A 25,640-nucleotide genomic window follows, 5' to 3' on the forward strand; every position below is an offset into this window, starting at 1 on the left:
CTATTAAAAAATTATGACTTCAGCTGAGATTAACTATTCCATTGGGGATAAGGAACTTTTAGCCATTAAAAGAGCCTTTGAATTCTGGAGACATCTTCTCGAAGGTACTTCCCTACCTATAGTGATTTACACAGATCACCAGAATCTAGAATATTTACAAAATAATAAAACTTTATCTGGACGTCAAGTAAGATGGAGTCTTTACTTCAGTCGGTTCAATTTTCAAATTATGTATAGGCCCGGTTCAAAAAATGGGAAGGCAGATGCACTCTTTCGACGAGATTCCCGATCTTTACAAGAAGACTCGCCTACCAGCATTATCCCTCCTACTCGTTTCCTTGCAATTTTATCTCAACAAGATAAGGAATACCAATCTGATTTAAAATCACAGGATCAAACCCTATTAGAGAGTCTAACTCTGCAGAATGGGTTCTACTTCCATGGTTCTAGACTATATATTCCAGAACGTTTCAGACAGAAAATAATCAAAGAACATCATGAACCTCCTCTAATTGGACATCCAGGTATCAAACGCACTCATGAGCTTATTGCCAGAAGTTATTGGTGGCCATCAATGAAAACCAGTATAAAAGAATATATACAACAGTGTACAACTTGTACAGTGTCAAAACCAGAGAGAAGACCACCCTACGGGTATTTAATTCCTCAGGAAGTACCAGAGTCTCCTTGGTCTTATTTGGGAATGGATTTTATAGTCGACCTACCTCCTAGTTCAGGACAGACTACCATCTTAGTAGTAACAGATCATTTAACTAAAATGGCACATTTTATTGCTTTTCATAAGTTACCTACTTCCATAGAAACAGCTTACTTATTCCTAAACCACATTGTGCGCTACCATCCATCTTGACTACTGACAGAGGAACCCAGTTCACTTCTCGTTTCTGGAAAGCTCTCACTAAAGCACTCCAAATTGATCAACGTTTAAGCACAGCATTCTACCCTCAGACAAACGGCCAAACTGAAAGATTAAATCAGTGGCTTGAGCAATATCTACGATGCTATTGCTCATATCATCAAAATAAATGGACTTCTTTTCTCTCCATGGCTGAATTTGCCTATAATAATACCATCAACAGCACTACAAACTAGGGTTGCACCGATACCGATACTAGTATTGGTATCGGTACCGATACCAAGTATTTGCATGAGTACTTGTACTCGTGCAAATGCACCGATACTTAAACCGATACCTCCACTTCTTACCCATATGCTATCTTGTGGTGTTTTTTTCAAACTGCATGTTCCCAGTTCATTTTAAACTGGAGTGGAGACTAAACTAAAAAAAATTGTTTACTACTGTTCTGCCAATACAAATTGCTGTTATTTGTATTATTGTAGGAGAGATCACTGTACCTCGTTCAGACAAACCCCTGAAGAACTGGGCAGTTAATAAACAGATTTTCAGCTCTGGCTAAAATGGCCCAAAAATATCTTTCTGCCCCATGCAGTAGTGTGGAAAGTGAAAGACTGTTCAACTTAGAGTCGAACCTCCATACAAATGTCAGATTGATGTTATATAACAGCCCAACAACCCAATTGCATCACCCCTTTAAATGTAATATTTTATTGTAATATTTTTTTATTTATAAACATGTTCAGTGAACTTTTTTATTATTTCATAATGTCTTTTGAATTACAGTCCTTTATAATTATAAAGAAGGAATCTTAAATAATTAGCCTGTATTGTGCTTGGTAAACTGTCACATGATATCGGTAATTGGTATCGGGGAGTATTTGAAAACAAGTATCGGTACTTGTACTCGGTCATAAAAAAAATGGTATCGGTGCAACCCTACTACAAACTACACTCCTTTCTTCGCTAACTATGGTTTTAACCCAAGATTCACTCTTCAAACTACCTCTACACTTGAATCACCTTCTGTTGATGTTTTAACACAAAACCTTGCTGAAAATTTCCAACATAACGAAACAACATCAAACATGCTCAGGCTTCACAGAAAAAATTCTATGATCTTCGACGTAGAGCTTCACCCAAATATTCGATCAGGGACTATGTTTGGTTATCAACCAAAAATATTAAAATGCACTTACCAAGCTGGTTTGTTCCTTGGTCCATTCAAGATTGTACATATTATCGACGAAAATGCCATCCGGCTTGACTTACCTGATTCTTTACCCATCCACCCGACTTTTCATGTTTCATTATTGAAACCCTACTTAGGAGATAAGCCTGATACACTCTGCTGTACAATTAAGCACTGATGTCTATGAAGTTTATGATCTCTTGGATTCAAGACTTTGTAATGGGGAGTTACAGTATCTGGTACGTTGGAAGGGGTTTGCCCCAGAGGATGACACTTGGGAACCTCATTTACACATTAATGCTCCAAAGCTTATTGCTCGTTTCCATAGACGCTATCCTAATAGACCTAAATTCCAACCCGTGGTCGGCTTGCTTGAGGGGGGGGGGATCTGCAAGGATTCCAGTCCTGCTTTTACCTTTTGCTCCAACTCACCTCCCTCACCTGTACTTAAGGCTTCATCATGCCCCAAACAAGTGCTTAGTTGTTGAGTATTGTTGCTAAAACTCAGTGCGTGTTTTTATAAAATAATCCATATCAGAATAAGATTTACACTCTATACTTTAATTCCTGGATTACAAATACCAGCTGCAGTTTGGTTCCACTGAGGATTGATTAAGAACTTGCTACATTGCAAACTTAAGGAGTCTAACTCAAGATTCAATACAACCTGTTTCAGCATTTCACCTCTGCAGGACTTAATACTTTGTTTCTATGAAAAGGATTCTACTTTCCAGCTACGGTATTTGTAACATTTCTGCATTCCTAAGGAGCGTTACTTTAAAGGCTAATAGAGTTGTCATATTATACCTGAACATTCTCAAATAGACTTTCTCTCTGCAAATCTTCTAACACTTACAAACGTCTGCCTTAATTTAACATCATAAGGACTTTCTCATTCATTCCCATACCGGGCCGTAAAGGACCTTCTCTGACGTCTCACACAGCTGTACTTATCTCAGCGGGTCTCACCGCTCTCACTACTCACAAAGGACTCTGTTTGTATTTCACGCTGCATAACATTATTCAGTGAGTTGTGCCTCGCAGCAGGTCACGCCCCTGTCAGCACCTGCAGCTCAGTCTATCTCATGTCTCTCACGCAGCAGTGGTTTATTATTCTATCTCATGTCTCTCACGCAGCAGTGGTTTATTATTCTATCTCATGTCTCACGCAGCAGTGGTTTATTATTCTATCTCATGTCTCTCACGCAGCAGTGGTTTATTATTCTATCTCATGTCTCTCACGCAGCAGTGGTTTATTATCTGAAAGTTATCTCTCCTACATGGGCACCATCTATGTAACTGCCAAAAGTTATTGCTAACATTATTTTCCTTTTACAGAGCTATATTACTTTTATGGTATAACTATAATATATAACCATATAAAGTGTCTCTTCGTTTCCTTATAAATATCACTCTGAGTTTACACAGTCTATGCTGATATAATAGCCTGTACTTCAGTTGTGAAACATATATAATTTTATTAAGCTCTGCAGTTGTGATTCAAACAACCAAGGAACCTGATACATTGTGTGTGCAGGGGGTATTTACTAACTAGTGAGTTTATTTAATTCTGTATAATATGGCATGTACTATTGTGTGTGCATGGGGGGTGGTATTTACTAACTAGTGAGTATAAGCCGTAAGTGTGATTGTATATTGTAATGTTACAATATAAACTGTAAGCGTGATTGTATAGTATGTTTCAATATAAACTGTAAGTGGGATTGTATAGTATAATGTTAAAATATAAACTGTAAGTGGGATTGTATAGTATAATGTTACAATATAAACTGTAAGTGGGATTGTATAGTGTAATGTTACAATATAAACTGTATAGTATAATGTTACAATATAAACTGTAAGTGGGATTGTATAGTGTAATGTTACAATATAAACTGTAAGTGGGATTGTATAGTATAATGTTACAATATAAACTGTAAGTGGGATTGTATAGTATAATGTTACAATATAAACTGTAAGTGGGATTGTATAGTGTAATGTTACAATATAAACTGTATAGTGTAATGTTACAATATAAACTGTATAGTGTAATGTTACAATATAAACTGTATAGTATAATGTTACAATATAAACTGTATAGTATAATGTTACAATATAAACTGTAAGCGTGATTGTATAGTATGTTTCAATATAAACTGTAAGTGGGATTGTATAGTATAATGTTAAAATATAAACTGTAAGTGGGATTGTATAGTATAATGTTACAATATAAACTGTAAGTGGGATTGTATAGTGTAATGTTACAATATAAACTGTATAGTATAATGTTACAATATAAACTGTAAGTGGGATTGTATAGTATAATGTTACAATATAAACTGTAAGTGGGATTGTATAGTATAATGTTACAATATAAACTGTAAGTGGGATTGTATAGTGTAATGTTACAATATAAACTGTATAGTGTAATGTTACAATATAAACTGTATAGTATAATGTTACAATATAAACTGTATAGTATAATGTTACAATATAAACTGTAAGTGGGATTGTATAGTGTAATGTTACAATATAAACTGTATAGTATAATGTTACAATATAAACTGTAAGTGTGATTGTATAGTGTAATGTTACAATATAAACTGTATAGTATAATGTTACAATATAAACTGTAAGTGGGATTGTATAGTATAATGTTACACTATAAACTGTAAGTGGGATTGTATAGTGTAATGTTACAATATAAACTGTATAGTATAATGTTACACTATAAACTGTAAGTGTGATTGTATGGTATAATGTTACAATATAAACTGTATAGTATAATGTAACTCTATAAACTGTAAGTGGGATTGTATAGTATAATGTTACAATATAAACTGTATAGTATAATGTAACTCTATAAACTGTAAGTGGGATTGTATAGTATAATGTTACAATATAAACTGTATAGTATAATGTTACACTATAAACTGTAAGTGGGATTGTATAGTATTATGTTACAATATAAACTGTATAGTATAATGTTACACTATTAACTGTAAGTGGGATTGTATAGTATTATGTTACAATATAAACTGTATAGTATAATGTTACACTATAAACTGTAAGTGGGATTGTATAGTGTAATGTTACACTATAAACTGTAAGTGGGATTGTATAGTATTATGTTACAATATAAACTGTATAGTATAATGTTACACTATAAACTGTAAGTGGGATTGTATAGTATTATGTTACAATATAAACTGTATAGTATAATGTTACACTATTAACTGTAAGTGGGATTGTATAGTATTATGTTACAATATAAACTGTATAGTATAATGTTACACTATAAACTGTAAGTGGGATTGTATAGTATTATGTTACAATATAAACTGTATAGTATAATGTTACACTATTAACTGTAAGTGGGATTGCATAGTATAATGTTACACTATAAACTGTAAGTGGGATTGTATAGTATTATGTTACAATATAAACTGTATAGTATAATGTAAAACTAATGTAAGACTATAACAATTTGTTGCACTTTAATAGTGCACACCCTCCTGCACTGTTGAAGAGTTTACCCAGGAGCCAATTCATGCGTGTGAGACGGATTGTCTCTGATGAAAATCTAGTAAAAGAAAGGCTATCAGAAATGGGTAAACACTTCAAACAGAGAGGATATCCAACAGATTTAATTCAGCAGGGAATTAGGGATGCATTACAGACCCCTAGGACTGATTTACTCAAAGAGAGGATAAGAAGTAATAAAGACAATACAAAAATGATCTTTGTTAATGAATACTCCCCTTGGAGCAATCAAATACAGAAAACATTGGCATATTTTACAGATCTCAAATCCACATGTAAAAGAGTTTTCTAGGCCCCCCATGACTGCATTTAGAAGGGGTAAAAACCTTAAAGACACATTAGTTAAAGCTGATGTGGGCCCAAAGTGAAATCTAAATCAGGGGCACATTGGGGATAAGAACTTGGGAGGTTTTCCCTGTCTCAACTGCCAGAATTGCAATAATGTTATCAAAGGCCCAACCTTTGCTCACCCCTCTACAGGTAAAAAATATAGGTTGAAGGATTATTATACCTGTAATTCTAAGTTTGTGATATACCTAATTAAGTGTCCGTGTGGTTTGGGGTACGTTGGCGAGACCACCCAGAAGGTACGGGAGCGCATTAACCAACATAAAAGCAATATCAGGACAGGTAAATTAGATGCTCCTGTGTCCAACCATTTTATTATGGCTGGACATCAAATTAATCAGCTCAGATTCCAGGTACTTGAACATATAAAAATACCTAGGAGAGGTGGGAATAGAACAAAGATGTTAAAGTACAGGGAATTGTACTGGATTCATGAGTTAGGGACTATGACCCCTAATGGAATGAACAGGGAAATGGATTGGAGTATATGCCAGTGAATATTAATATCTATACACTTAACAACAAAATGTCTTTTGTTCAAGGACTGGATGTTAAAAATGCAAAGATACAAAGAAATTTATTTGACTAACTTCTCTATATATCCTTTGTTGAAGATCACCTTGAATGTATTTTGAAAATTTGGGTATATGTCAGTTAATATTAATAATTATACACCTAACAATGAAATGCTTTTTGTTCAAGAACTTGATGTTAAAAATGCAAAGATATAGAGAAATTTATTTGACTAACTTCTTTATATATCCTTTGTTGAAGGTCACCTTGAATGTATTTTGAGAAATTCATAAATTAGCCACTAGATGGCATTGAGTTCAGGAAAGGATAACTAAAGGTTAACACAGGTGAAATCAGGTGTCTTGTTCAAGGATTGGATGTTAAAAATGTAAAGATACAGAGAAATGTATTTGACTAAATTCTCTATATATCCTTTGTTGAAGGTCACCTTGAATGTATTTTGAAAATTTGAGTATATGCCAGTTAAGATTAATAACTATACACCTAACAACAAAATGTCTTTTGTTCAAGAACTTGATGTTAAAAATGTAAAGATATAGAGAAATTTATTTGACTAACTTCTTTATATATTCTTTGTTGAAGGTCACCTTGAATGTATTTTGAAAAATTCAGAAATTGGCCACTAGATGGCATTGAGTTCAGGAAAGGATAACTAAAGGTTAACACAGGTGAAATCAGGTGTGGTAGGCGGAGCTTCAGCTTATTTAAGGTTTGATTTTAATGTTTTATGTTAGACATGAATAAGGACATGGGTCCGAAACGTTGTCTGTTTTAATTGGCACAATAAAGCAATAATGTTTTAAATACAGTTGGTGGTGCGGCTATATCACTCCCTTGAACTGTATACTTTGGACCATGGTGCAGGTCTAATAGCTAGCACACCTGCAAACAGTTTGTTGCATACCCACATGTGGGGATTACCTTGGTGCTTGTGCATTCTTCTGATTCACAGTAAAACTATAAACTGTAAGTGGGATTGTATAGTATAATGTTACACTATAAACTGTAAGTGTGATTGTATAGTGTAATGTTACAATATAAACTGTATAGTATAATGTTACACTATAAACTGTAAGTGAGATTGAATAGTGTAATGTTACAATATAAACTGTATATTATAATGTTACACTATAAACTGTAAGTGGGATTGTATAGTATAATGTTACAATATAAACTGTATAGTATAATGTTACACTATAAACTGTAAGTGGGATTGTATAGTATAATGTTACAATATAAACTGTATAGTATAATGTTACACTATAAACTGTAAGTGGGATTGTATAGTATAATGTTACAATATAAACTGTATAGTATAATGTTACACTATAAACTGTAAGTGGGATTGTATAGTATAATGTTACACTATAAACTGTAAGTGGGATTGTATAGTATTATGTTACAATATAAACTGTATAGTATAATATTACAATATAAACTGTAAGTGGGATTGTATAGTAGAATGTTACAATATAAACTGTATAGTATAATGTTACACTATAAACTGTAAGTGTAATGTTACAATATAAACTGTAAGTGTAATATTACAATATAAACTGTAAGTGGGATTGTATAGTGTAATGTTACAATATAAACTGTAAGTGTGATTGTATAGTATAATGTTACAATATAAACTGTAAGTGTGATTGTATAGTTTAATGTTACAATATAAACTGTAAGTGTAATATTACAATATAAACTGTAAGTTTAATGTTACACTATAAACTGTAAGTGGGATTGTATAGTGTAATGTTACAATATAAACTGTAAGTGTGATTGTATAGTATAATGTTACAATATAAACTGTAAGTGTGATTGTATAGTTTAATGTTACAATATAAACTGTACGTGGGATTGTATAGTATAATGTTACACTATAAACTGTAAGTGGGATTGTATAGTATAATGTTACAATATAAACTGTAAGTGGGATTGTATAGTAGAATGTTACAATATAAACTGTAAGTGTAATGTTACAATATAAACTGTAAGTTTAATGTTACACTATAAACTGTAAGTGGGATTGTATAGTGTAATGTTACAATATAAACTGTATAGTATAATGTTACACTATAAACTGTAAGTGTGATTATATAATATAATGTTACAATATAAACTGTATAGTATAATGTTACAATATAAACTGTAAGTGGGATTGTATAGTATAATGTTACAATATAAACTGTAAGTGGGATTGTATAGTAGAATGTTACAATATAAACTGTATAGTATAATGTTACAATATAAATTGTAAGTGTAATGTTACAATATAAACTGTAAGTTTAATGTTACACTATAAACTGTAAGTGTGATTGTATAGTATAATGTTACAATATAAACTGTAAGTGTGATTGTATAGTTTAATGTTACAATATAAACTGTACGTGGGATTGTATAGTATAATGTTACACTATAAACTGTAAGTTGGATTGTATAGTATAATGTTACAATATAAACTGTAAGTGTAATATTACACTATAAACTGTATAGTATAATGTTACAATATAAACTGTATAGTATAATGTTACAATATAAACTGTAAGTGTGATTGTATAGTGTAATGTTACAATATAAACTATATAGTATAATGTTACACTATAAACTGTAAGTGGGATTGTATAGTGTAATGTTACAATATAAACTGTATAGTATAATTGTAACTCTATAAACTGTAAGTGGGATTGTATAGTGTAATGTTACAATATAAACTGTATAGTATAATGTTACACTATAAACTGTAAGTGTGATTGTATAGTATAATGTTACAATATAAACTGTATAGTATAATGTTACACTATAAACTGTAAGTGGGATTATATAGTATAATGTTACACTATAAACTGTAAGTGGGATTGTATAGTGTAATGTTACAATATAAACTGTGTAGTATAATGTTATAATATAAACTGTAAGTGGGATTGTATAGTGTACTGTTACAATATAAACTGTATAGTATAATTGTAACTCTATAAACTGTAAGTGGGATTGTATAGTGTAATGTTACAATATAAACTGTATAGTATAATGTTACACTATAAACTGTAAGTGGGATTGTATAGTGTAATGTTACAATATAAACTGTATAGTATAATGTTACACTATAAACTGTAAGTGGGATTGTATAGTATAATGTTACAATATAAACTGTATAGTATAATGTTACACTATAAACTGTAAGTGGGATTATATAGTATAATGTTACACTATAAACTGTAAGTGGGATTGTATAGTATAATGTTACACTATAAACTGTAAGTGGGATTGTATAGTATAATGTTACAATATAAACTGTATAGTATAATGTTACACTATAAACTGTAAGTGGGATTGTATAGTATAATGTTACAATATAAACTGTATAGTATAATGTTACACTATAAACTGTAAGTGTGATTGTATAGTTTAATGTTACAATATAAACTGTAAGTGGAATTGTATAGTATAATGTTACACTATAAACTGTAAGTGGGATTGTATAGTATAATGTTACAATATAAACTGTAAGTGGGATTGTATAGTAGAATGTTACAATATAAACTGTAAGTGTAATGTTACAATATAAACTGTAAGTGTAATGTTACAATATAAACTGTAAGTGTAATGTTACACTATAACATGTAAGTGGGAGTGTATAGTATAATGTTACACTATAAACTGTAAGTGGGATTGTATAGTATAATGTTACAATATAAACTGTAAGTGGGATTGTATAGTGTAATGTTACAATATAAACTGTATAGTATAATGTTACACTATAAACTGTAAGTAGGATTGTATAGTGTAATGTTACAATATAAACTGTATAGTATAATGTTACACTATAAACTGTAAGTGGGATTGTATAGTATAATGTTACAATATAAACTGTATAGTATAATGCTACACTATAAACTGTAAGTGGGATTGTATAGTGTAATATTACAATATAAACTGTATAATGTTACACTATAAACTGTACGTGGGATTGTATAGTATTATGTTACAATATAAACTGTATAGTATAATGTTACACTATTAACTGTAAATGGGATTGTGTAGTATAATGTTACACTATAAACTGTAAGTGGGATTGTATAGTATAATGTTACAATATAAACTGTATAGTATAATGTTACACTATAAACTGTAAATGGGATTGTGTAGTATAATGTTACACTATAAACTGTAAGTGGGATTGTATAGTATAATGTTACAATATAAACTGTAAGTGGGATTGTATAGTATAATGTTACAATATAAACTGTAAGTGGGATTGTATAGTATAATGTTACAATATAAACTGTATAGTATAATGTTACACTATAAACTGTAAATGGGATTGTGTAGTATAATGTTACACTATACAGGGAGTGCAGAATTATTAGGCAAATGAGTATTTTGACCACATCATCCTCTTTATGCATGTTGTCTTACTCCAAGCTGTATAGGCTCGAAAGCCTACTACCAATTAAGCATATTAGGTGATGTGCATCTCTGTAATGAGAAGGGGTGTGGTCTAATGACATCAACACCCTATATCAGGTGTGCATAATTATTAGGCAACTTCCTTTCCTTTGGCAAAATGGGTCAAAAGAAGGACTTGACAGGCTCAGAAAAGTCAAAAATAGTGAGATATCTTGCAGAGGGATGCAGCACTCTTAAAATTGCAAAGCTTCTGAAGCGTGATCATCGAACAATCAAGCGTTTCATTCAAAATAGTCAACAGGGTCGCAAGAAGCGTGTGGAAAAACCAAGGCGCAAAATAACTGCCCATGAACTGAGAAAAGTCAAGCGTGCAGCTGCCAAGATGCCACTTGCCACCAGTTTGGCCATATTTCAGAGCTGCAACATCACTGGAGTGCCCAAAAGCACAAGGTGTGCAATACTCAGAGACATGGCCAAGGTAAGAAAGGCTGAAAGACGACCACCACTGAACAAGACACACAAGCTGAAACGTCAAGACTGGGCCAAGAAATATCTCAAGACTGATTTTTCTAAGGTTTTATGGACTGATGAAATGAGAGTGAGTCTTGATGGGCCAGATGGATGGGCCCGTGGCTGGATTGGTAAAGGGCAGAGAGCTCCAGTCCGACTCAGACGCCAGCAAGGTGGAGGTGGAGTACTGGTTTGGGCTCCAAGATAACTGTTTAAAAGAGCTACCTCTGAGTATTGTATGTATAGCATGATTAAGTGACAGTAGTCACGAAACGTCGCTCTATCATTTGTCAATAAAGATACTTTTTAAGCAAATTGTGCTGTGGACATTCCCATGTTGCATATTGTTATAGTGGAATTGGGCAGATTTCCACGGTCGTCACGAGCACAGTATTTTGCCTGGCAGCTGTTCTACACATTGCTGAGGACTGGTTTGGGCTGGTATCATGAGCTTGTGGGGCCTTTTCGGGTTGAGGATGGAGTCAAGCTCAACTCCCAGTCCTACTGCCAGTTTCTGGAAGACACCTTCAAGCAGTGGTACAGGAAGAAGTCTGCATCCTTCAAGAAAAACATGATTTTCATGCAGGACAATGCTCCATCACACGCGTCCAAGTACTCCACAGCGTGGCTGGCAAGAAAGGGTATAAAAGAAGAAAATCTAATGACATGGCCTCCTTGTTCACCTGATCTGAACCCCATTGAGAACCTGTGGTCCATCATCAAATGTGAGATTTACAAGGAGGGAAAACAGTACACCTCTCTGAACAGTGTCTGGGAGGCTGTGGTTGCTGCTGCACGCAATGTTGATGGTGAACAGATCAAAACACTGACAGAATCCATGGATGGCAGGCTTTTGAGTGTCCTTGCAAAGAAATGTGGCTATATTGGTCACTGATTTGTTTTTGTTTTGTTTTTGAATGTCAGAAATGTATATTTGTGAATGTTGAGATGTTATATTGGTTTCACTGGTAAAAATAAATAATTGAAATGGGTATATATTTGTTTTTTGTTAAGTTGCCTAATAATTATGCACAGTAATAGTCACCTGCACGCACAGATATCCCCCTAAAATAGCTAAAACTAAAAGCAAACTAAAAACTACTTCCAAAAATATTCAGCTTTGATATTAATGAGTTTTTTGGGTTCATTGAGAACATGGTTGTTGTTCAATAATAAAATTAATCCTCAAAAATACAACTTGCCAAATAATTCTGCACTCCCTGTAAACTGTAAGTGGGATTGTATAGTATAATGTTACACTATAAACTGTAAGTGGGATTGTATAGTAAGTATAATGTTACAATATAAACTGTATAGTGTAATGTTACACTATAAACTGTAAGTGGGATTGTACAGTATAATGTTACACTATAAACTGTAAGTGGGATTGTATAGTATAATGTTACAATATAAACTGTATAGTATAATGTTACTATATCTTAATATAAACTGTAAGTGTAATTTTACAATATAAACTGTAAGCGTGATTATGGGCGACTTTACATATGTGGCGTAAGTTTCAGCGCAGCTGCTGAAACCCCTGTCGCCCGTAAGTTCACCTCGCACATCAGGTGAATCACATCAACCGTGCCGGTAGATGATATTCTGCCGTAAATCAAACAAACCGGCGACGTTCAGAAGTGTGCGGAAATGCACATATCTAGCCTTATATCATCTGCCAGCGCCTAAGTTAAAAAATAAAAAAGGGCAAAATACACGTAAAAATCTAAACTTCCTTACAAAAATGAAACCAACACGTCAAAACCCCTATATCTGCCATCCCCCCCATATCGCAACTACTAATAAAAGTGATTAACCCCTACATCCCCCCACATCGCAACTATTAATAAAAGTGATTAACCCCTATTTCTCTTGTAAGGTGTATCCAGTCCACGGATTCATCCATTACTTGTGGGATATTCTCCTTCCCAACAGGAAGCTGCAAGAGGATCACCCACAGCAGAGCTGTCTATATAGCTCCTCCCCTAACTGCCACCTTCCAGTCATTCTCTTGCAGCTCTCGACAAGGGAAGTAGCTAGAGAGATGTGGTGCATTAATGTAGTTTATCTTCAATCAAATGTTTATTATTTTCAAATGGTACCGGAGTTGTACTATTTTAGCCTCAGGCAGAAAGTTGAAGAAGAGTCTGCCTGAGGTTTTTGATGATCTTAGCAGTTTGTAACTAAGATCCACTGCTGTTCTCACACATAACTGAAGAGATGGGTAACTTCAGCTGGGGGAATAGCGTGCAGGATTACCTGCTCTGAGGTATGTGCAGAAATTTTTCTAGAGAGATGATAAGCTAGAAAATGCTGACAGTGCCTGATTTGTTTAAGGTAAGCCTGATTACAGTGATTTAATGACTGGTATCATGCTTGCTGTGAAGGGTAATATTTTTGTTATTTACTCTCATTACTGAATAGATATAACGTTTGTTTGATGTATATAAACGTTTTTTACAAATGGTGATAAAACTTTATTCTGGGGCCCAGTTTTTCCACATGGCTGACTAGATTTTGCCTAGGGATAGTTTTTTAAGGCCCTCTCACTGTGAGTACAGGTTGGGAGGGGCCTATTTTCGCGCCTAAATTGCGCAGTAGTTTTTGCAGCTTGAGACATCCAGCTTCCCTGAAGGAGTCCCCTGAACATATAGGACCCCTCTACAGGTTTTTTGTGCCTTCCAAAGTCGTATGGGCAGGTAGGAGCCACAGTAGAGCTGTGGCAGTTGGTTGTGACTGTTTAAAAACGTTTATATCGTTTTTTTGATCCGGGTTTTAAACTAAGGGGTTAATCATCCATTTGCAAGTGGGTGCAATGCTATTTCAGTCTATTATACACACTGTAAAAATTTCGTAAGATTTACTGCTTTTTTTCACTGTTTTGCAGTTTCTGTGATTGTTTTTTTCTCTTAAAGGCACAGTACCGTTTTTATTTTTTGCTTGTTCACAGTTATTAAAGTGTTTTCCAAGCTTGTTGGTCTCATTACTAGTCTGTTTAAACATGTCTGACATAGAGGAAACTGATTGTTCATTATGTTTAGAAGCCATTGTGGAACCCCCTCTTAGAATGTGTACCAAATGCACTGATTTTACTATAGATTACAAAGACCATATTCTGGCTTTAAAAAATTTATCACCAGAAGAAATTGACAAGGAGGAAGTTATGCCGTCTAACTCTCCCCACGTGTCAGAACCTATAAATCCCGCTCAGGGGACGCCAAGTACATCAGGCGCGCCCATTGCGTATACCTTACAAGATATGGCGGCAGTTATGAATCATACCCTTACAGAGGTATTATCTAAACTGCCAGGATTGCAAGGAAAGCGAGACAGCTCTGGGACTAGAATAAATCCAGAGCTCTCTGACGCTTTAGTAGCTATGTCTAATACACCCTCACATTATACTGAAGCTGAACCAGGGGAGCATCAATCTGTGGGTGATTTTTCTGATTCAGGGAAGATAGTTCAACCTGATTCTGATATGTCTACATTTAAATTTAAGCTTGAGCACCTCCGCATATTGCTCAGGGAGGTCTTAGCAACTCTGGACGACTGTGACGCTTTTGTAGTCCCAGAGAAATTATGTAGATTGGATAAATACTATGCAGTACCTACTTACACTGATGTTTTTCCAATCCCTAAGAGGTTTTCTGAAATTATTACTAAGGAATGGGATAGACCAGGTGTACCGTTCTCTCCCCCTCCTGTTTTTAAAAAGATGTTTCCTATAGACGCCGCTACACGGGACTTGTGGCAGACGGTCCCTAAGGTGGAGGGAGCAGTTTCTACTCTAGCTAAGCGTACCACTATCCCTGTCGAGGACAGTTGTGCTTTTCTAGATCCAATGGATAAAAAATTAGAGGGTTACCTTAAGAAAATTTTTATTCAACAAGGTTTTATTCTCCAGCCTCTTGCATGCATTGCCCCAGTCACTGCTGCTGCGGCTTTCTGGTTTGAGTCTCTAGAGGAGGCTCTACAGGTTGAAACCCCGTTGGAAGATATTATTGACAAGCTTAGGGCCCTTAAGCTAGCCAATTCATTTGTTTCTGACGCCGTTGTTCATTTAACCAAACTAACGGCTAAAAATTCAGGTTTTGCTATTCAGGCGCGTAGGGCGCTATGGCTTAAATCCTGGTCAGCTGACGTGACTTCAAAGTCTAAACTTCTCAACATTCCCTTCAAAGGACAGACCCTATTCGGGCCTGGACTGAAGGAGATCATTTCTGATATCACTGGAGGAAAAGGTCACGCCCTTCCTCAAGACAGGTCCAACAAATTAAGGACCAAACAGTCTAGCTTTCGAAACTTCAAGAGTGGCGCAGCTTCAACTTCCTCTAACACAAAGCAAGAAGGAACTTTTGCCCAGTCTAAGCCGGTCTGGAGACCTAACCAGGCTTGGAACAAGGGGAAACAGGCCAAAAAGCCTGCTGCTGCCTCTAAGACAGCATGAAGGAGCAGCCCCCGATCCGGAAACGGATCTAGTAGGGGGCAGACTCTCTCTCTTCGCCCAGGCTTGGGCAAGAGATGTCCAGGATCCCTGGGCATTGGAAATTGTGTCCAAGGGTTATCTTCTGGAATTCAAAACCTCTCCCCCCAAAGGGAGATTTCATCTCTCACAGTTATCTGTAAACCAGATAAAGAGAGAGGCATTCTTACATTGTGTTCGAGACCTCCTAGTTATGGGAGTGATCCACCCAGTTCCAAAGGAGGAACAGGGGCAGGGCTTTTATTCAAATCTGTTTGTGGTTCCCAAGAAAGAGGGAACATTCAGACCAATCTTAGATCTCAAGATCTTAAACAAATTTCTCAGAGTCCCATCCTTCAAGATGGAGACTATTCGAACCATTCTTCCTATGATCCAGGAGGGTCAATATATGACTACTGTAGACTTAAAGGATGCTTATCTTCACATCCCGATACACAAAGATCATCATTGTTTTCTCAGGTTTGCCTTTCTAGACAGGCACTACCAGTTTGTGGCTCTTCCCTTCGGGTTGGCCACGGCACCAAGAATCTTTACAAAGGTTCTAGGGTCCCTCCTAGCGGTCCTAAGGCCGCGGGGTATAGCAGTAGCCCCTTACTTAGACGACATTCTAATACAGGCGGCGACTTTTCAAATCGCAAGGTCCCATACGGACATTGTTCTGGCATTTCTGAGGTCCCATGGGTGGAAGGTGAACGAAGAAAAGAGTTCTCTATCACCTCTAACAAGAGTTTCATTCCTAGGGACTCTGATAGATTCGGTAGAAATGAAGATTTACCTAACGAAGGCCAGATTGTCAAAACTTCTAGACTCTTGCCGTGTTCTTTATTCCACTTCTCGTCCTTCGGTGGCTCAGTGTATGGAAGTAATCGGTTTAATGGTAGCGGCAATGGACATAGTACCGTTTGCCCGCCTACATCTCAGGCTGCTGCAACTTTGCATGCTCAGTCAGTGGAATGGGGATTACACAGATTTGTCCCCTCTACTAAATCTGGATCAAGAGACCAGGGATTCTCTTCTCTGGTGGCTATGTCAGGCCCATCTGTCCAAGGTGATGAGCTTCCGCAGGCCAGATTGGACTATAGTAACGACAGATGCCAGCCTTCTGGGCTGGGGTGCAGTCTGGAACTCCCTGAAGGCTCAGGGCTCATGGACTCAGGAGGAGACACTCCTTCCGATAAACATTCTGGAACTAATTTTCAATGCTCTTCAGGCGTGGCCTCAGCTAGCTGGGGTCAGGTTCATCAGATTTCAGTCGGACAATATCACGACTGTAGCCTACATCAACCATCAGGGGGGAACAAGGAGTTCCCTAGCAATGTTGGAGATTTCAAAGATAATTCTATGGGCAGAGGTTCACTCCTGCCATCTATCAGCTATCCATATCCCAGGTGTCGAGAACTGGGAGGTGGATTTTCTAAGTCGGCAGACTTTTCATCCGGGAGAATGGGAACTCCATCCGGAGGTATTTGCTCAGTTGATTCAACTTTTGGGGCAAACCAGAACTGGATCTCATGGCGTCTCGCCAGAACGCCAAGCTTCCTTGTTACGGGACCAGGTCCAGGGACCCCAAGGCAGCGCTGATAGATGCTCTAGCAGCGCCTTGGTCCTTCAACCTGTCTTATGTGTTTCCACCGTTTCCTCTGCTCCCTCGTCTGATTGCCAAGATCAAGCAGGAGAGAGCTTCGGTGATTTTGATAGCACCTGCGTGGCCACGCAGGACTTGGTATGCAGACCTGGTGGACATGTCATCCTATCCACCATGGACCCTGTCGCTGAGGCAGGACCTTCTACTTCAGGGTCCTTTCAACCATCCAAATCTAATTTCTCTACGTCTGACTGCTTGGAGATTGAACGCTTGATTTTATCAAAGCGTGGTTTCTCTGAATCGGTCATTGATACCTTAATTCAGGCTCGAAAGCCTGTCACCAGGAAAATCTATCATAAGATATGGTGTAAATATCTTCATTGGTGTGAATCTAAGGGTTACTCATGGAGTAAAGTCAGGATTCCCAGGATATTTTTTCTCCAAGAAGGATTGGAGAAGGGATTGTCAGCTAGTTCCTTAAAGGGACAGATTTCTGCTCTCTCTATTCTTTTGCACAAGCGTCTGGCGGATGTTCCAGACGTTCAGGCGTTTTGTCAGGCTTTAGTTAGAATCAAGCCTGTGTTTAAACCTGTTGCTCCGCCTTGGAGTTTAAATTTAGTTCTTAAAGTTCTTCAAGGGGTTCCGTTTGAACCTCTGCATTCCATAGATATCAAGCTTTTATCTTGGAAAGTTCTGTTTCTGGTAGCTATCTCTTCGGCTCGAAGAGTTTCAGAGTTATCTGCCTTGCAGTGTGATTCCCCTTATCTGATCTTCCATGCAGATAAGGTAGTTTTGCGTACCAAACCTGGGTTTCTTCCTAAGGTGGTATCTAATAAGAATATCAATCAGGAGATTGTTGTTCCGTCACTATGTCCTAATCCTTCTTCAAAGAAAGAACGTCTTTTACACAATCTTGACGTGGTTCGTGCTTTAAAGTTTTATTTACAAGCTACTAAAGATTTTCGTCAAACATCTGCATTGTTTGTTGTCTACTCTGGACAGAGGAAAGGCCAAAAGGCTTCAGCAACTTCTCTTTCTTTTTGGTTAAGAAGTATAATCCGCTTAGCTTATGAGACTGCTGGCCAGCAGCCTCCTGAAAGAATTACAGCTCATTCCACTAGAGCGGTGGCTTCCACATGGGCTTTTAAAAATGAGGCTTCTGTTGAACCGATTTGTAAGGCGGCGACTTGGTCTTCGCTTCATACTTTTTCTAAATTCTACAAATTTGATACTTTTGCTTCTTTGGAGGCTATTTTTGGGAGAAAGGTCTTACAGGCAGTGGTGCCTTCCGTTTAAGCGCCTGCCTTGTCCCTCCCTTCATCCGTGTCCTATAGCTTTGGTATTGGTATCCCACAAGTAATGGATGAATCCATGGACTGGATACACCTTACAAGAGAAAACAAAATGTATGCTTTCCTGATAAATTTATTTCTCTTGTGGTGTATCCAGTCCACGGCCCGCCCTGTCATTTTAAGGCAGGTGTTATTTATTTTTTAAACTACAGTCACCACTGCACCCTATAGTTTCTCCTTTCTCTTGCTTGTCTTCGGTCGAATGACTGGGAGTGGCAGTTAGGGGAGGAGATATATAGACAGCTCTGCTGTGGGTGATCCTCTTGCAGCTTCCTGTTGGGAAGGAGAATATCCCACAAGTAATGGATGAATCCGTGGACTGGATACACCACAAGAGAAATAAATTTATCAGGTAAGCATAAATTTTGTTATCCGCCATCCCCCCCACATCGCAACTACTAATAAAAGTGATTAACCCCTATATCTGCAATCCCCCTCACATCACAACTACTAATAAAAGAGATTAACCCTATATCTGCCATCCCCCCACATCACAACTACTAATACAAGTGATTAACCACTATATCTGCCATACCCCTACATCACAACTACTAATAAAAGTGATTAACCCCTATATCCGCCATCCCCCCCACATCCGCAACTACTAATAAAAGTGATTAACCCCTATATCCGTGATCCCCCCCCACATCACAACTACTAATAAAAGTGATTAACCCCTATATCTGCCATCCCTCCCCACATCGCAACTACTAATAAAAGTGATTAACCCCTATATCCGCCATCCCCCCACATCACAACTACTAATAAAAGTGATTAACCCCTATATCCGCCATCCCACCCACATTGGAACTACTAATAAAAGTGATAAACCCCTATATCCGCCATCCCCCCCACATCACAACTATTAATAAAAGTGATTAACCCCTATATCTGCCGTCCCCCCATATCGCAACTACTAATAAAAGTATTAACCTCTATATCCGCCATCCCCCCACATCACAACTACTAATAAAAGTGATTAACCCCTATATCCGCCATCCCCCCACATCGCAACTACTAATAAAAGTATTAACCCCTATATCTGCCATCCCCCTCACATCACAACTGCTAATGAAAGAGATTAACCCCTATATCCGCCATCCCCCTCACAGCACAACTACTAATAAAAGTGATTAACCCCTATATCCGCCATCCCCCTCACATCACAACTACTAATAAAAGTGATTAACCCCTATATCCGTCATCCCCCTCACATCACAACTACTAATAAAAGTGATTAACCCCTATATCCGCCATCCCCCTCACATCACAACTACTAATAAAAGTGATTAACCCCTATATCCGCCATCCACCTCACATCACAACTACTAATAAAAGTGATTAACCCCTATATCTGCCACCCCCCCACATCACAACTACTAATAAAAGTGATTATCCCCTATATCCGCCATCCCCCTCACATTGCAACTACTAATAAAAGTGATTAAACCCTATATCTGCCATCCCCCACATCACAACTACTAATAAAAGTGATTAACCCCTATATCCGCCATCCCCCCCACATCACAACTACTAATAAAAGTGATTAACCCCTATATCTGCCATCCCCCCTCACATTGCAACTACTAATAAAAGTGATTAACCCCTATATCCGCCATCCCCCTCACATTGCAACTACTAATAAAAGTGATTAACCCCTATATCCGCCATCCCCCCACATCACATCTACTAATAAAAGTGATTAACCCCTATATCCGCCATCCCCCCACATCACATCTACTAATAAAAGTGATTAACCCCTATATCCGCCATCCCCCCCAAAATCACAACTACTAATAAAAGTGATTAACCCCTATATCTGCCATCCCCCGACATCACAACTACTAATAAAAGTGATTAACCCCTATATCCTCCATCCCCCCCACATCACAACTACTAATAAAAGTGATTAACCCCTATATCCGCCATCCCCCCTCACATTGCAACTACTAAGTGATTAACCCCTATATCCGCCATCCCCCCACATCACATCTACTAATAAGTGATTAACCCCTATATCCGCCATCCCCCCCCACATCGCAACTACTAATAAAAGTGATTAACCCCTATATCCGCCATCCCCCCCCACATCGCAACTACTAATAAAAGTGATTAACCCCTATATCCGCCATCCCCCACATCACAACTACTAATAAAAGTGATTAACCCCTATATCCGCCATCCCCCCCACATCACAACTACTAATAAAAGTGATTAACCCCTATATCCGCCATCCCCCCCACATCACAACTACTAATAAAAGTGATTAACCCCTATATCTGCCACCCCCCCTCACATTGCAACTACTAATAAAAGTGATTAACCCCTATATCCGCCATCCCCCCCACATCACATCTACTAATAAAAGTGATTAACCCCTATATCCGCCATCCCCCCCAACATCACAACTACTAATAAAAGTGATTAACCCCTATATCCGCCATCCCCCCCACATCACAACTACTAATAAAAGTGATTAACCCCTATATCCGCCATCCCCCCCACATCACAACTACTAATAAAAGTGATTAACCCCTATATCCGCCATCCCCCCTCACATTGCAACTACTAATAAAAGTAATTAACCCCTATATCTGCCATCCCCCACATCACAACTACTAATAAAAGTGATTAACCCCTATATCCGCCATCCCCCCCCACATCACAACTACTAATAAAAGTGATTAACCCCTATATCTGCCATCCCCCCCTCACATTGCAACTACTAATAAAAGTGATTAACCCCTATATCCGCCATCCCCCCACATCACATCTACTAATAAAAGTGATTAACCCCTATATCCGCCACCCCCCCCCACATCACAACTACTAATAAAAGTGATTAACCCCTATATCCGCCATCCCCCCCAACATCACAACTACTAATAAAAGTGATTAACCCCTATATCCGCCATCCCCCCAACATCACAACTACTAATAAAAGTGATAAACCCCTATATCCCCCATCCCCCCAACATCACAACTACTAATAAAAGTGATAAACCCCTATATCCGCCATCCACCCACATCACATCTACTAATAAAAGTGATTAACCCCTATATCCGCCATCCCCTCCCACATCACAACTACTAATAAAAGTGATAAACCCCTATATCCGCCATCCACCCACATCACATCTACTAATAAAAGTGATTAGGACTTCCGGTGGGCGGCTCTGTAAAATGGCTGCAGGCTTCATCAGCTCTGAAGATAATCTCCTTTACTTCAACTTTACAGCCATCAACCTAAGCCATCTGCCTCTCCCTTGACAGGCAAGCTGTCCGGGAACATTTAGCAGATAGTAGGAACTCCAACTCTTCTACCCCGGAAGGCAATTTAACTGGATAAAAGGCAACTGCCCACGAGGAAATGGCCAACGACAGTAAAGTAACCGCGGCATTGCTTGCAATTTTTCTACCCAAGTTGGAAACTTTGCTCTACAGCTGTGAAGACCTTTCCAAAACACTACAGAACATGAGGAGTGTTAACGTCACAGAACCGGATCAGAATGCTTTGCAGGCTGGTAACCTAACTCAGAGGATGACTAGTTTATCCGGGGACTCTGCCAGGCCATTGTTTTCAAACCTTTGTGGACGATCGGTAGCCTACCCTGCAGAAAACTGCTTCTTATACCCAATTGAAGCGGGCAGCCTCCCATCCCCAAAGACCATGCAGATTACCAGTGAGGACCCACATACCCACCCCATCACCAGCCCCTATCTTGAAAACAGACACAGGCGCATTTTCCACACTACCCTTGACAAAGGCTGTGGCTCCTGACATACACGGGTTGGACAATGCGACCTGCGATGACGCTGAGGTATATGGCACTTCTCTATCAATTCCCTTTGGCGGCGAAGGAACAGCTCTCAAGCAAACACCGGAAACCAGTTACGGGATCAATACCACACGCACTATGTTCTTGCAGATGGACAGAGATAAGAACTGCGCACAAGTGAAAGACACCGGTGCGTTGCTTGGGGACACACTACATCAGCCGTTTCTGGCTTCACTCCTTGGGGATTCTTTGCAACTTTGCTCTGGATTAGCGACTATAGTCTGGACTTCCCTACACTTTGCAAGGTTCGTGCAACCATACAATCCTCAACCAGCAGCAGGCATAGGCTAAAAATCTACCTGGAAAGCATTGTGGAGGACTGTCTGTTTTCCATTAATATGCCCTCATGATTGACTAAACATATTTTCTTAGCTACTTAGACACGTAGGGTATTTTATCCAGCGCATATGGCCTCAAAATGTAGATCTTTGTTTTCTCTTACAGCGTTTGTCTGAAATAGAAAAGAAAAATATATACAATATTCATGCATGCCTCACCTCGCACAAGATCCTGTTTTTAGCTCTCAGACATATGCAGTATTATTTCCAGAAGCCTATGTTTTTCATCTATCTTTCCTAGTACTGCCTTTGTAGGACTCTGACCTGAAATAGCTGACGTATTTGTTCTGATTTATTCGGCTCTATTTAGATTGTATTTTGAGTCTTCACTGTTTAAAGACTGCCACCTATTGCCCACCTGCTCACCATATTTGTAAATTCATCCTAGGTATAGCAACCACTTTAATGTTGACGATGTAAAACGGAATTTACACCTCCAATAATGCATTACATGTCATTATTATACCCCAGCCTGTAATACCTGTCTAGGTTTACATTATTAGCCCCTAGGTACATACAGATATAGCCCCATTTATTCTGAGATAGTGCACTGATATCTCCTTGCACTGGCTTTCTCATAATTGTGCTTGTTGCACTGGTAACCCACCCCTGGGCTTGTTGCACTGGTAACCCACCCCTGGGCTTGTTGCACTGGTAACCCACCCCTGGGCTTGTTGCAATGCACATACATCGAACATTTTTTCTAATCCATAATACTGTATGAAGCTTAGGTCTCCCTATCTGTTCTTCAGGGTGTCATTTCCCTTCACTGGGAGAGGGTATTAGCTTCAGTTTGTTTGTTTATTTTTGTCTTTTTTTGTTGTTGTTTGTTTATTGCTGTTAGAATGTTTGTGTGGTGCGATTAGTTAATGGGTATGCCTAGTCACATACATAAAATAACATATATTGTATACCTATACAAAATATCAATTCTACCTTACCTAAGTTACCTATTTTATTCTGTTAAAAAGCAAGGTTGTACTGCTTCATAACTCAGAATATGCCGCTTCCCTATACCCCTTACCTTTCAGTATTGCGACCACATATACTTGTAATCTCTCTCAGTAACTACGCTCTAAAAGGAATAACAACTTCACTCTGCCCACTTTCATCTCCATACTGGAATCCCTTTTTTCTTGCTAGAGGGAGGTCCCCCATTTCTTCTCAAACATCTTCATATAACTCTGGGCATACAAATAAAAGGTGTATACTGGGGCTAGGCACTTAACCCTATTTAAATTGTTTGTGTGTTGTGTTTAGTTATGGTTATAATTTGTTTTTTAAAAATAAAAAAAAAACCAACAGTGTGCACACAAGTCATATATATTGATTGTAGCTTTTTGTAATAAACTTGGAGACATATCATTGTAACTGTATTGTAAACTACTTGGAATATCTCAACTGTCACATATATCCGCTGTAATAATCTACTTGAATCACCCTGCGTGGTGAAACTTCGTACAGGTTGTATAGATGTGCTCATTGTTGGTAATAAATAAAAAATGTTTAAAAAAAAGTGATTAACCCCTATATCTGCAATCCCCCCTCACATCACAACTACTAATAAAAGTGATTAACCCCTATATCTGCAATCCCCCCTCACATCACAACTACTAATAAAAGTGATTAACCCCTATATCCGCCATCCCCCCCCAACATCACAACTACTAATAAAAGTGATAAACCCCTATATCCGCCATCCACCCACATCACATCTACTAATAAAAGTATTAACCCCTATTTCTTTCCTAAGACATGGAGAGTCCACAACATCATCAATTACTAGTGGGGATATCACTCCAGGCCAGCAGGAGGAGGCAAAGAGCACCACGGCAAAGCTGTTAAGTGTCACTCCCCTACCCATAATACCCAGTCATTCTCTTTGCCTCTGCCAATGGAGGAGGTGAAGTTTGGTGTCTGAAGATATTTATTCCTTTTTTGGGGTACTTTTACCTGAAAGCAAGGATTTGGGTTTAGCTGAGTCCACGTCAATCTCTTGAGTAAGAGTAGTGGTGGCTTTTAAGCAGTTTGGAAGTTGTAAGGTGGTCCTTACTTTGTTTCCTAACCTATTGCTGCCCTAAGTGTAGAAAGACAAAGTTGGTTACTCTGTTCTTTCTTTTTTCCACAGGTCTCTGTGAGGAGTATGTGTCCTTTCACGCCTGGTGAACTGTCTTCATGTCGGACAGCTAGATTAAGTAAGTGCTTTTGTCTTCTAGGTGTTGGAGACTTAGATTTAGTGGGGCTGTGTGCAGGCACATATTGTATGTGGAGACTAGGGGTTCATTTTCCCTTATTATTGGGGACATTTTCTCTGTGGCATTGTATTCGCTCTTGTAGTGTTGACAAGGGTTTATATTAGGCATTTTATTAGAAGCGCAAGAATGGTAGGGCACAATTTATTGAGGCTTTTATCGTGACTGCAAAAGGACTTTTATGCTCCGGTCTTACTCGGCAGTTTCTTGGAACGTGCGCTTTTAGTTTGCTGCGCAGTTCCTGTTTGCCGGTCATGTGTCTTTCCGCTAATCCGACTCGGAGCGGAGTGGCGTCACTTCTTCTAAGCTTCTTTTGTGTCGGCTTGTTGGAGTCGCTCGTAAGCAGCCTCTGTGCATCTGACTAATTGTGGATCCTCTGA

General features: G+C 38.0%; 1 protein-coding gene across 1 annotated transcript in view; it reads left to right on the forward strand.

The window, feature by feature from the left end:
• LOC128662513 (ankyrin-3) overlaps positions 1 to 25,640 on the forward strand; it is a 436,289-nt gene that overhangs the window by 13,257 nt on the left and 397,392 nt on the right. The window lies entirely within an intron of this gene.

The sequence above is a fragment of the Bombina bombina genome, chromosome 6, assembly GCF_027579735.1.
Source record: "Bombina bombina isolate aBomBom1 chromosome 6, aBomBom1.pri, whole genome shotgun sequence".
Taxonomy (NCBI): domain Eukaryota; kingdom Metazoa; phylum Chordata; class Amphibia; order Anura; family Bombinatoridae; genus Bombina; species Bombina bombina.